Below are 12056 nucleotides of genomic sequence, written 5' to 3'. Positions count from 1 at the left end.
GCATGTAAAATTCTGAAAAGTAACTATTTACTATGGCTCTTATTGTAGTAGAGTGAAAAACACCCCATTTTCCTCTGAAAAAAATGGCATGAAATGGACCTTAAATCTGTTCATAACTATATAGTTTGAAGAACTACTTGTTAACCATTCATTATCCGATTTATCAGTTCATCCTTGTCCCTCACTGTGTCAGTGTTCCAGCACGGAAGTTCTCAGCTCTCCTGATTTCTGAAGGTCAGACAGGATGCAACCGGCACTTCATGGGACTGATCTCTACAGAAAGCTTTCTTCAACAACGACGAAACAAAATGCACACTTTATTTTCAAATGAACCGACCCATAATATAAGAGCAAGGCTGCCCCCCTTGACAACGCCTGATAGGCTACTTTGTTGCTGTGAACGCTAAACACCTCTAAGCACACACTAATCCGTGGTCGGTCCTTAATCTCCTGCAGACACAACACGGTATACTCGCTGCGGAGGGCGGACCGTGCCGTGCCAAAGTGGCTCTTTACGCATAATCATCGCTCGAAATCTCTCTCCGGTGTGTTTGTAGTTCTATAGCTGACCTTCTTGACTCTAACCCCCTCCCTAGGGTGGGCTCTGTGATACCTCATGGTGTTTGTGCCATCTAGGGTTATCCTCCGCTCCATTGCAGTCTTTCTAGCGCAGAGACTTCGCTCCTATCCATCTCCTCCTCGCTCTTTGGACAAAAACTCCTGAATTATTGAAAACAAAACCAAAAACTTTCTTTTCGGATGTACTATTTTCACCTTATTTTTTTTTTTTACAAACTTTCGGCTTGGATGGGCGTTTTTGGAAAAGCCAAACATTTACAAGGACATATTGGTGTTTTTTCTTTTTTCTTTCCACTGACAAGTAACTACCGCGGGGAGAAAATAGAAAAGCGCCTGTGCCATGTAGCAGCAGCAGCGGCGGCAGCAGCAAGCGCTCTCTGAAAAAACTGGAAATACATAGACGAGCCCACACACCAGCAAGAGAGCTAGTTATTTTTACTTGAAGGGGGGAAACTACAAATATGCTGTGAAGCTCTCTCTTCGTCGCAGCTTGTGCTCCCGCGGCAAAAAAAAAAAGCGCAGGTTTTCCAGAGCATCTCGCTGGTGGGAACACAAAAAATTGTCAAGGAGAAGCGATATGCGGCTCGGTATAGGCAGCTGGTTTTTGCAGTTCGTCTCCTGGAATTAGTGTGTGAATGGGTGGAAAGGGAGCGGCTGTATAGCCTCGGACCAGGAGGAAACAGAAATACACTGAATAAGAGCCTGCGGTGGCGCACAATGGATACTTGTCCGTCTCTGAAGGTAAGGAATAACCTTAATACTAGTCTGATGCATGATGAGTTGTGACTGCGCACCGCTCAGATATATCAGATTAACAGTTATGTTGCTTTTATTATCTATATGTGGTGGATCTTCTGCTTACAGTTCACCTTCAACTCAAATTCTAATGCGCCGATTTAAAAAGAAAAAAATAATAATATATATATATATATTGTTCCTGAGGCTATACCACTAAGGTTTCAAAAGCTCTGGATATCTATTCCTCTGTAATAATGGCAGGCTGTGTGTGTGTTAATGATGGGTTGAAGGGTGGCTGGGCACTCTTGGACAAATCACAGGTATATCCACAGAAAGTAACCTGATCGGTGGTGAATCTGTTCAGTGCAGCAGTGCTGGAGCTGCTGTTGTTTTACCATTTCTTTATTCATTTTTGCAATGTTGCATATGTGGGAAAAAAAAGGGAAACCAAGAAAAACTGAGAGGTTGGATAGGTGTGCCTGACGCATACTAATCCTGGGTGTGTATAAACGGGCGTGTTTTTTGTTTGGGGTGTGTGGGTTGTCTTGTGTGTGTGTTAGAGAGAGAGAGAGAGAGAGGGGGAGGAAGAGGAGGGAGTGATTAGCCTACTCTTTTCCAAAATGTTCCCTTGCGATTAGCCAAGACGTTTTATTAAACTCTCTTTTTAAGTTGCACGAATGGACATGCTGCTGTGCGCGGGCGTGCGTGTGAGAGGTGCGTGCGTGTGAGAGATAGTTCTATCATATGTCCCCTATGTGCTGATGATTTTTTTATTAAACTAGCTGTCCCTTTGGAGAAAAAAAAAGATATTGTGTGCCTGTGTGTTTGTGTGTGTTTGTCTGGTTAAGGGATCGATGGCCGCCATGAGGCATCATGGGAAAGCAGTGTAACGCCACCACCCACTGTAATCACCACCCCTCTTGTGGATTACATCTAGTGGTAACATGGCACTTGCTGAGGAGAACCTAGTATAAGAGGTCCGAGTGTGGAGGTATATAGAGGAGCATAGTGAAGGCTGTTCAGCACCATGGACAGCGCAGCAGAGGACTATGAAACTGCAGTATGAAGGGAGATGCTTTGACTCCCACAATGGGGCATTTATCGACATTTGAATGGCTGGTGGTATTCTCCTTAAAAAAAAATCACACTGTGAAGGGTTTGTCTGAAGAATACAGAAGCGCAGAGGTTCTCCGAGCAAAAAAGCCCCTGTAGTTTACTGAAGAGATTCAACTGTGTTTTATTCATGAAAACAGAATGATTGTGACGCTAAATGACTCACAGGACTATACTGTGTTATCCAGGCCTTTGCTATTTATTGCCACTGTAATTTATGTCAGTGGATCTCCACTGTGTACAATGGAGGTCTGTGGATGGAACCAAAAATAGCTCATCTAAAAGAAGAATAAAGAGCCTGTTCGTTGGTTTTATTTACAGTACAGTTCAGTGCACCACTTCAACACCACATTACTTTTTTAAGTTAGTATCATCCATTAGACAGGAAGGCAATGCAGGCACTCAAAAATAATAAAACAAGTGGCAACAAGGAAGGATATATATAAAAAAGCCTTTATTGTTGTTAAAAAGCCAACATCTTTCAACCACTGTAGGTCTTCGTCAGAGCATTCCTGTCTGTCCTAATTTTGTTTCCCCATTTTCCAAGACCACATGGTTGCCTTATGGTTGAATAAACAGAGCAACCAGTTATCTCTCTTTCCTAGTATCATCCATTATTTGAGTCTACACCCTTTCCTAAAGCCCCATGATATGTATTTCTCCATAACATTTACCTGCAATAGCATTTTTTGGTCACTTGGGAGCAGCAGAAACAAGCTGTGAACACGACATAGACATATCATGAGTTGATATGGTGAACGTGTTAGCAAACAGTTGATTTCTCCAACGTATTCTCATACAACGGTTTGTATGATATCGTGCGAAAAGTTATTCCTCATTTTTCGTGCATTTTCCCATCAATGTCCAGCGTCAATTTCCGCTCCGATCTTTTCTAAATAAACTTCTTCGTCTTCGCAGGAAACAGCTTGGTTAGGATTAGGCAACAAAACCATTTAGTTTGGATTAGGAAAACATTGTGGTTAAGTTACGCCAAACCAGAACTGGTTACGCCAAACCGGACATGACGTAACTTAAGTACTAAAGTTCCGTGACAAACACTACCTAGTTAGATTTAGGAAAATATTGTGGTTAGGGTTATAATAACACCGGAAATACCGTAACTGAAGTACAGAAGTTACATGACAAATAAATGGCCGTTGACTTCTGGTTTCACATGGGCCACAAACACCGGTATCCTGGGCAAAAGTCCTGTGTTTTATGACCCAGCCATCCACACCGACTTCCTCCTCGTTGCTCTTTATACTTCCTTGTTCACAATTAGATGGATAACATACAAATGGATTTTGTGAGATATATATATACAAATTTAGGTTTCGTAGGTATAGCTATGAACGTTGTAGCTAGTCTCTGACTGCATCTGTCTGCTGTTTGGTGCTGAGCAGGTAGTGTACGGTGCATTTTTTTAGAGCTTTTTCACTGTTTATACGGATGTGTTCTAAATAGTAAGGTTTTAGTGAAGATGCATGTGTTTGTGAAGTAGTGAGCATACGACTGGATAAATGAGACTTGGAATATACTGCACCAGTTGTGATAGAGTTTGTACACAGATCTTTTAATATAGTTTTGCTGTTTTTACAAACCCGGCCCTCTGTTCGCCGTGGAGGCATGCGAGAAAAACAATGTTTTCCTCAAGAAATCAAAGTAACAAAGGGTGAGTAATTGATATACAAATGGTCGCTTTTTGGGTGAAGTATTTCTTTAACATTGAAAACCTCAGCTAATTGGGAATGTGTTGTTGTGGTTTGGTCAGATTTACCCGCCAAGGGTCATAAGATTATGTTTTCTTGTTTGATTGGTGCACAGGAGTACGTGATATTACATGTTTCTAAAGAAAGAGAAGAAAGAAAATACCGTGCTCATGTCTGATTCAATCTCTGAGTAAAAACCTCATTAAAAAAATACGATTTCAGGGCCTATATATTGAGTACAAGTTGATAAAGATTTATGTCCAATCAAAGTCACTTCGCTGATTATGTACATCAAGTTTACCTGTCATGAGGTGTCCTACTCAGCCTGTGAAAACGGTTGTAAAATATATTTTATGGCTCTGGAGGGGCTTTATAAAAATGGAGAAAATAACCTGGTGATGTCATTAGAAATATGATGATGTCATGTTTTGGGAGCTTGAGCTGTACTTGAGACTAAAAGTCAGGATTTCTTGGTCTCTGTTGCTTCACTGTTGACCATTATTATTATTTTTTTTGTTTTAATCTGTCTCTTAAAAGTCCTCTGCCTTTATGGAAGTACAATACTAAATTGCTGGAGTATCCTTTTCAAATAATTTTCCAGCAGGTTCCACAGCTCTCTATATATGGAAATACACTTACCGTGGAACGTGCATACTGTTTTGTTTTTTTAAATTAAATTCCCTTCATCTGATAATAACACAAACAACCATTATGTTCAGGCAATGATCTGTTTTGGGCTTTATATATAACTTACAAAGTTTCTTTACGTAGGTTACGTAACATTACGTAGCCTACTTAACTTATGTTGTGTATGTAACATAGTCTACTTAACTACATAAAAGTAATAGGTATTTTAACCCAAACCACGATCTTTTCCTAAACTTAATATAAAAACACAGGACTTTTACTCAAGATATCGCTGTTTTGTGTCTCATATGAAAGTCAACTTATTTTAAGTCGATGTATAAGTTACGTAACATAATGTCATGTATGTTGATTACGTAACATTATGTAGCCTGCTTGACTCTTTCTAAGTTGACGTTTAAGTTACATAACATTATGTTATATAGGTTGTGCAGCCTACTTAACTTGCTTTGTGTATGTAACATAGCCTAGTTGACTACGTAACAAACATCCTTATTTTAAGCCAATCCACGATCTTTTCCTAAAAAACAGGATTTTCACCCAGGACACCCCTGTTCGTGTCCCATGTGAAACTTGACTTATTTTAGGTTACCATGTAACTTACGTAATGTAATGTTACGTGATTACGTAGGTTACGTAACGTTAAGTGGCCTACTTGACTTATAATGTTACATCAATTTGATTACGATTGCGTAGGTTATTTAACGTTATGTAGCCTACTTGCCTCATTTTAAGTCAATGTTTAAGTTGCGTAACATTGTTATGTTATATAGGTTACGTAGGTTTTGTAAAGCTATGCAGTCTACTTAACTTACTTTGTGTACATAACATAACCTACTTAACTACGTAACAAATGTATTTTAACCCAAACCACAATCTTTTCCTAAACCTAATAAAAACACAAGACTTTCACACAGGAGACCCCTGTCAGTGTCCCATGTGAAACTTGACTTAAATTAAATCAACGTAATGTAAGTTATGTAACGTAATGTTACATTACGTTGATTACGCAGGTTACATAACGTTATGTAGCCTACTTGACTTATAATGTTACGTTAACGTCGATAACGTAGGTTACGTAACGTTATGTAGCCTACTTGACTTATTTTAAGACAATGTTTAAGTTACGCAACGTTATGTCATGTTAAATTGTTATTTGTGAAATATGTTGTGTGTTAATTGTATTTTCCGCAAAGTTACGCAGCCAATTTAACTTACTTTGTGTGCATAACCTAGCCTACTTAACTTGGTAACGAACATACTTATTTTGACCTAAACTATGATCTTTTCCAAAACCTAACCAGGTAGTTTTGCTGCCTAAACCTAGTTGTTTCCTGTGAACACATAAGTTTATTTTGAAACGTGTATGAATGTAACGAGCAGAAATTGACACACAAAACTGACGCTGAGTGTTGGGTAGAGCGTCATAGTTTGAAGCGTAGGGCCACTGGCCAAGCTACGGTATTTGATGAGTTGGGAGTGAGAATGTGTTATTTATTCAAGCCAGAGAACAACATGAGCAGGAACCGTTTAATTCATTGTAATTCCATTTGTATTCATTATTATTCAGGTCTTTAGTTTCGCTTTGCTAACAGACGCAACAGAACTATCAACAGTGCTCATCTGATATGTTGATATCACTCGCAGTTATTGTCTGTCAATGCTTGATGCCAGAATGACGCCGGAGGGTTAATGCCTTCTGTCGAGACGGCTCGGTGAAATTGATAGGCCTGTCTTGACAGATGAGATAACCTGCAATCGCAGGCAAACGCAATTTACGGGCACGGCAGATGGATGCTGAGGATGCACTCAGAAGTAGGCCAGTTTTACCTTGGGGAGAAGCTCGACATGCACAGAAGGCTCCCGGAGAATGTTAGAGCGTTGTTGTTTTGCAAGGGAAATTATGAGAGAGAGAGGTGGGAGGAATGGCAATCAGAGGACCATTTTATTAAACGCCACACACAGTGAAATAATAAAGAGGGGATCAATTCTTGTTCACATGGAATAGCTTCGAAGCAAGGCAATTGAAGTTAAAAAATTAAGTGGAAAATAACTTGGGGATTTAGCCTTAAACCCTCTGTGGCGTCTCTGCACGGCTCTCGTCTCCAAGTCTGCTGTGTGAAGAAGCTTGGTTTCTTTCCAGAAAACTCTCCCTAATGGCTCCATTCACTCACCTTCACCAGCCAAACAAGCCAGGTGAACAGAAAAACACAACAAATAAAGAAATAAATCCAAAGCGAGGAGGAGCCGACATGCAGGCAGTCAGACACGTTTGATCTGTTTGCAAAATAATGAATATACAGTACAGAGAATGGAGCGCAGCTGCAGGGCATTTTCATGTGCTTCTTCACCTCAAATTGCCATGCATTAGAGGCAAACATTCCCCTAATGAATTTAATCATCGCTCCTGTTGTCACTGAGTCAGTCCTTTGTTTGCGTTCCTGCCTGGTGACTATAGTCCAGCTGCTGTGGTGCAGCATATGTGTGCAGAGCGAAGCTGACACTTCATGCAGTGTTTAGAGGAATCAGCTGCTATGGTGGAGCCCCAGCAAATTGTAGGAATGGACTTCATGTTGAGGGTGGTTTTGTTATCTGGAGAGCTCCTTATTCTCCTTGTTTTTTTTTTTATTATTTTAATCAGTGCAGAAAAACACAACATGACTGCCTCAACCTTTAAAAACTCTCAGCTCTTTAGATATTATCTGACATTCAGTATAGGAGAGACATCAGGATCTTTAGATATCAGTTAAAACTGCAGTAGGCAGAATATTTTTTGGTATCATCGGGCAAAAAATTCCATAATAACCTTTCAGCATATTGTAATTCAAGTGTTCTGAGAGAAAACTAGACTTTTGCACCTCCTCATGGCTCTGTTTTCAGGCTTTAAAAAATCAAGGTAATTTCAGAGAGAGCGTTCCTATTGAGCGTTTCTATTGGCTGTGCTCCGGCTGGTGGGCGGTGCTTGTTATTTCCTCAACAGTTCCCAACATGGCTGCCGGGTCATAAACTTTCTCATTTTACAGCTGTAGCCCCAGGGCAATTTGTTCTGCCCCTGAGTGCCATTGTGGTTGGTTTCCTGGTCTACTACCAGTTTCCTGGTGGTTCTGCTCAGAATAAATATGTTTTGGTTAATATTTACATGTTCAGTTCAATATACACATACAGTATGTTGTGTCACTTTAAATAGGCTGGTTGCAGTGTACTTGGTGAGCATGTGGTTTACTTTGAGTACAACCTACGTTGTTTAATTTTATTACATGTAATTGGTTGTTTATGTGTCATGTCACTTTACCTGGTTGTGATTGGCTGTGGGGCGGGAGCAGCAAGGAGCGGGTGGTTGAGCGAGAGAAGTGAGGGAGCGGCGCAAAGGAGGAGTTGGAGAGAAGAGATGTAGTAATTAGAGATTTATGGTTTAAATTGTGTTTCTAAGTTATAGTGCTGTAAAAACTAGAGCCTAGGACTGCAAGCCAGTGAAACGCCGAATGTATACGTTGCGAGTAGTTAAGTGGCTATCAACGCAGTAGCTGATATTGCACCGTTAGCCTTTCCAGCTAACTAGCCAAGCTAGCTACGCTGAAGGACACTCTGGAGTGCCCAGATAGCGCTCCAGGTGACCTGGATAAAGCCTGGTAGCTCCTCTGGCAACGCGGGAGAAAGAAGGTTTCACCCATCGGACTGCCACGGTCAGCTTTCAGCCTTTCTAGCTTTTTGCACTACTCTTGGAGGTGCAACATTGGGACTCTGTGATACTAACTCTGCTACGCTAACGTGAGTACTCAGCTTTTATTTGGCTCTGTTAGAGTAAAACGGTCTCAACTGTTTTTGGCCACCACGTTCCCAAGCATCGACCAGGCCTGCAACGGGGTTGTTTTCATTAATGGTCCTTTTCTGTTTGCCGTGTGTGTGTGTGTGTGTGTGAGAGTGTGTGTGTGTGAGAGAGTGTGTGTGTGTGTGAGTGTGTGTGTGTGTGGGCCCACCAGGTTATTTTTGGTGAAAGTAAAATAGATCATAAGAGTTCATTGCATATCCTTTGGTACTGTTTTATGTTATTTTGGGCTAGACCAAGTACATTAAAGGGTGACATATATGCTAGTGACCCCAGAAGGTTAAAGGAACATAGAAGATTGACTTGGGTTAATACTGACTTGTTTATCTCTGTGAAAGGTCAAAGTACTATTTTCTTGGTATTGAGAGTATTGTGAACCTTTTTTATTTTACATATTTTTGATATCATTCCCTTTTAGTTAATAAATTGAGTAAATTGTTGTGGACATATTTGTTATGGGATTTTTATTAGGTATAAACATAACCACAGTGCAGTCACATATAAGAAATAGGGAGGAAATAATTATGGGTTATTAAAATAAAGCAACAACAGGAATAAGGGTTTAACTAATGCCAACCTGGAATTAAGTTTTACGAGCACAGGGCGCTACCTTTATAAAAAGGTGCAGAAAGCGCTACACAGCTAAACAGTACACTACAAGATGATTCTGAAAAAAATTTGAGGTGAGAAATAGGCATTACAGTAACAGAATATTGATTCATATGTATTTGTGACTGTCATATTTCTTCATTTCTACCCAGTGCAGCTTTAGGAAAACCTGTAAAGGACCATACTGTAGTTTTTAGGCCACTAACTATTGTCTTTCCTACTTTTATTGGCAGCCATTGTTTTGATCTCATATTTTATCAATATACCATGAAATACAACTTTTTTTACAATTTTTTTTTTTTTTTTTTTTCAAAGCTCTGCATGGTATCCAGATGGTGCATGCATGTGCTGGTGGGGAATTATGATATCCGAGTTGCTTACATAACAGCAATGCACTGATGAGCTGAAACTGATTAAATCATACTAGTAATAGGATACCTCAAGCATGAATGTTGTGAAAAAGGAATCGGTAGTTTTCCACATATGAAAGGCTGCTGTTCTTTGCCAACTGCCTCTTTAGTCTCCAGTGTGAGACCTGGAGCTTCCCACAAGCTGAGCTGGGATGGAGTTCCCCTGAAGCCTTTTCAAAACACTGTTTGCTTTTACTGTGTGTGCATTACCTCAAAACCTCCCACAGCATAAAGTTAAAAATGAATTTGACTGTTAGCATTATTTTTCTTCTATAAATATCACGATAATATCGTTATTGTGAATTCTTTTGGCAACGATAAGCATGTAATATAGAAAACCTAAGGAAACCATTGGTACCATGTCATACTAGCTTGTCGCATACTAGCTTACGCAAAATTTTGGAGAGGAAAAACTGTCATGGCCATTTTCAAAGGGGTCCCTTGACCTCTGACCTCAAGATATGTGAATGAAAATGGGTTCTATGGGTACCCACGAGTCTCCCCTTTACAGACATGCCCACTTTATGATAATCACATGCAGTTTGGGGCAAGTCATAGTCAAGTCAGCACACTGACACACTGACAGCTGTTGTTGCTTGTTGGGCTGCAGTTTGCCATGTTATGATTTGAGCATATTTTTATGCTAAATGCAGTACCTGTGAGGGTTTCTGGACAATATTTGTCATTGTTTTGTGTTGTTAATTGATTTCCAATAATTCATATACAGTATACATACATTTGCATAAAGCAAGCATATTTGTCCACTCCCATGTTGATAAGAGTATTCAATACTTGACAAATCTCCCTTTAAGGTACATTTTGAACAGATAAAAAATGTTTGCTTTATTTGCAGTTTATCATGATGAACTATGGTCAGTCACGCGATTAAATATTGTAATTGATTGATATGTTTCACTTAAATGTACCAAACTATTAGCGCCGAAATATACGTAAAGTTAAAGTTCATGTAACTTTTCATTGCACTATCAGTCTGTGGATCGGATCTGCTCCATAGTGCTAGTGTCTTACAGGTGGAACAACGAGTAGATTTATACTGCCAGAGTGGCTGGAGTTTTGACCCATTAAGACTATTCCCCTTCTCCATTCACCTTTGAAGTAGGTGAAGTTGTCCCAGAAACCTCCGCTCAGGGACAGTGGCTGGTACTGTAGATGGGTGACTAATAGAGGTATGGAAATTTCTCGATTCTAAGATGCATCACAATGCGGACATGGACGATTCTGCATCGATGCAGTGACAGATCATAATCGGGAGTAGGGCTGCAGCTAACGACTATTTGCATTGTTAATTAATCTGTAGAATCAATCTTTATTTTCTTGATTAATTGATCAGTTGTTTGGTCTATGAAATGTCAGAAAATGGTGAAAAATGTCATCAGTGTTTCCCAAAGCCCAAGATGACGTCCTCAAATATCTCAAAGATATTCAGTTTACTGTCACAGAGGAGTAAAGAAAACCAAAACAATATTCCCATTTAAGAAGCTGTAATCAGAGAAATTTTACTTAAAAAAAAAAAAAAAAAGATACTCAAACCGAATAGTTGATTATCGAAATAATTAGCAACTAATTGATTAATCGTTGCAGCTCTAATCAGTTTGGTATCATTTTAGGTCAGTGTGAGTCTTTACTGCGTTCTGCTGTCATTTACTGTCACGCTAGTTTCTCTTCTCTTACTCTTTCCTCTGGTTGATGTCTTTCACAGAGGGCCGAGCTTTGCACAAACACACACACACTCTGTGTGCACGAAGCCGAGTGACGGCATTCTAACATCGTTAACTTGTTGCTCTCGCTACCAATGTTAGCTTTTCTATTTCAACAATGTTGAGCTGAAAAGAAACATGCATGCAGGCTGAATTTCAACCGTGGTGTTGTTCTGTCAGGAGATGCAGTGACTTGATGTTAAACCAAGTAAGAATAGAAGAGCTAGTAAGGAAAAGTCTGCTAGCTGCTAGGCTAACTCATGCAGTGTAAGATGACGTATAGGCATTCAGGAAGTGCCCTGTCCCAGAGCTGGTATGATAAAACCTTACTTTGGTAGATTTCAGCACACTTGTAATGCAGCGCGGAAGGATTTATGTTTTGTGTCAATGTACTGAGGTGGCACACCATTGAAAAGATGGAGCTTTTTATATTAGACTGTTGTAGTCTGACTTTTGAAAGCACTTTCTAAATAAAATGGGAGTTCACAGTGTGCAGTAATATAGAAAATTGAAGATGCGATACATCGAGATGCATGGAAAATCGTTGACAGGTGAATTGTGAGGCGAGATTCAAATCTCTAGGCGATAAATAATGTTATTACAACAAGTCAATTCCCCTCAAATATTGATACTAAAGGTTTATGAACTCTAAAATGTTCCGCTGCTTTTTTCCATTCATGTCAACTCAGCTCATGGAAGAAAAGTAGCA

At 39.8% G+C, this 12056-nt stretch overlaps 1 protein-coding gene across 1 annotated transcript in view; it reads left to right on the top strand.

Moving 5' to 3' along the window:
- The first annotated feature begins 504 nt into the window (after positions 1-504).
- LOC141783822 (leucine-rich repeat and fibronectin type-III domain-containing protein 2) overlaps positions 505-12056 on the top strand; it is a 179484-nt gene continuing 167932 nt past the window's right edge. The window contains exon 1 of the mRNA XM_074661352.1: positions 505-1320. The gene's annotated coding sequence lies outside the window, so the exon portion shown is untranslated. The remainder of the gene's footprint in view (positions 1321-12056) is intronic.

The sequence above is a fragment of the Sebastes fasciatus genome, chromosome 15, assembly GCF_043250625.1.
Source record: "Sebastes fasciatus isolate fSebFas1 chromosome 15, fSebFas1.pri, whole genome shotgun sequence".
In the NCBI taxonomy this organism is placed as follows: Eukaryota; Metazoa; Chordata; class Actinopteri; order Perciformes; family Sebastidae; genus Sebastes; species Sebastes fasciatus.
The sequence above is the reverse complement of the archived record's forward strand: the minus strand, read 5'-3'. Positions and strand labels throughout refer to the sequence as shown.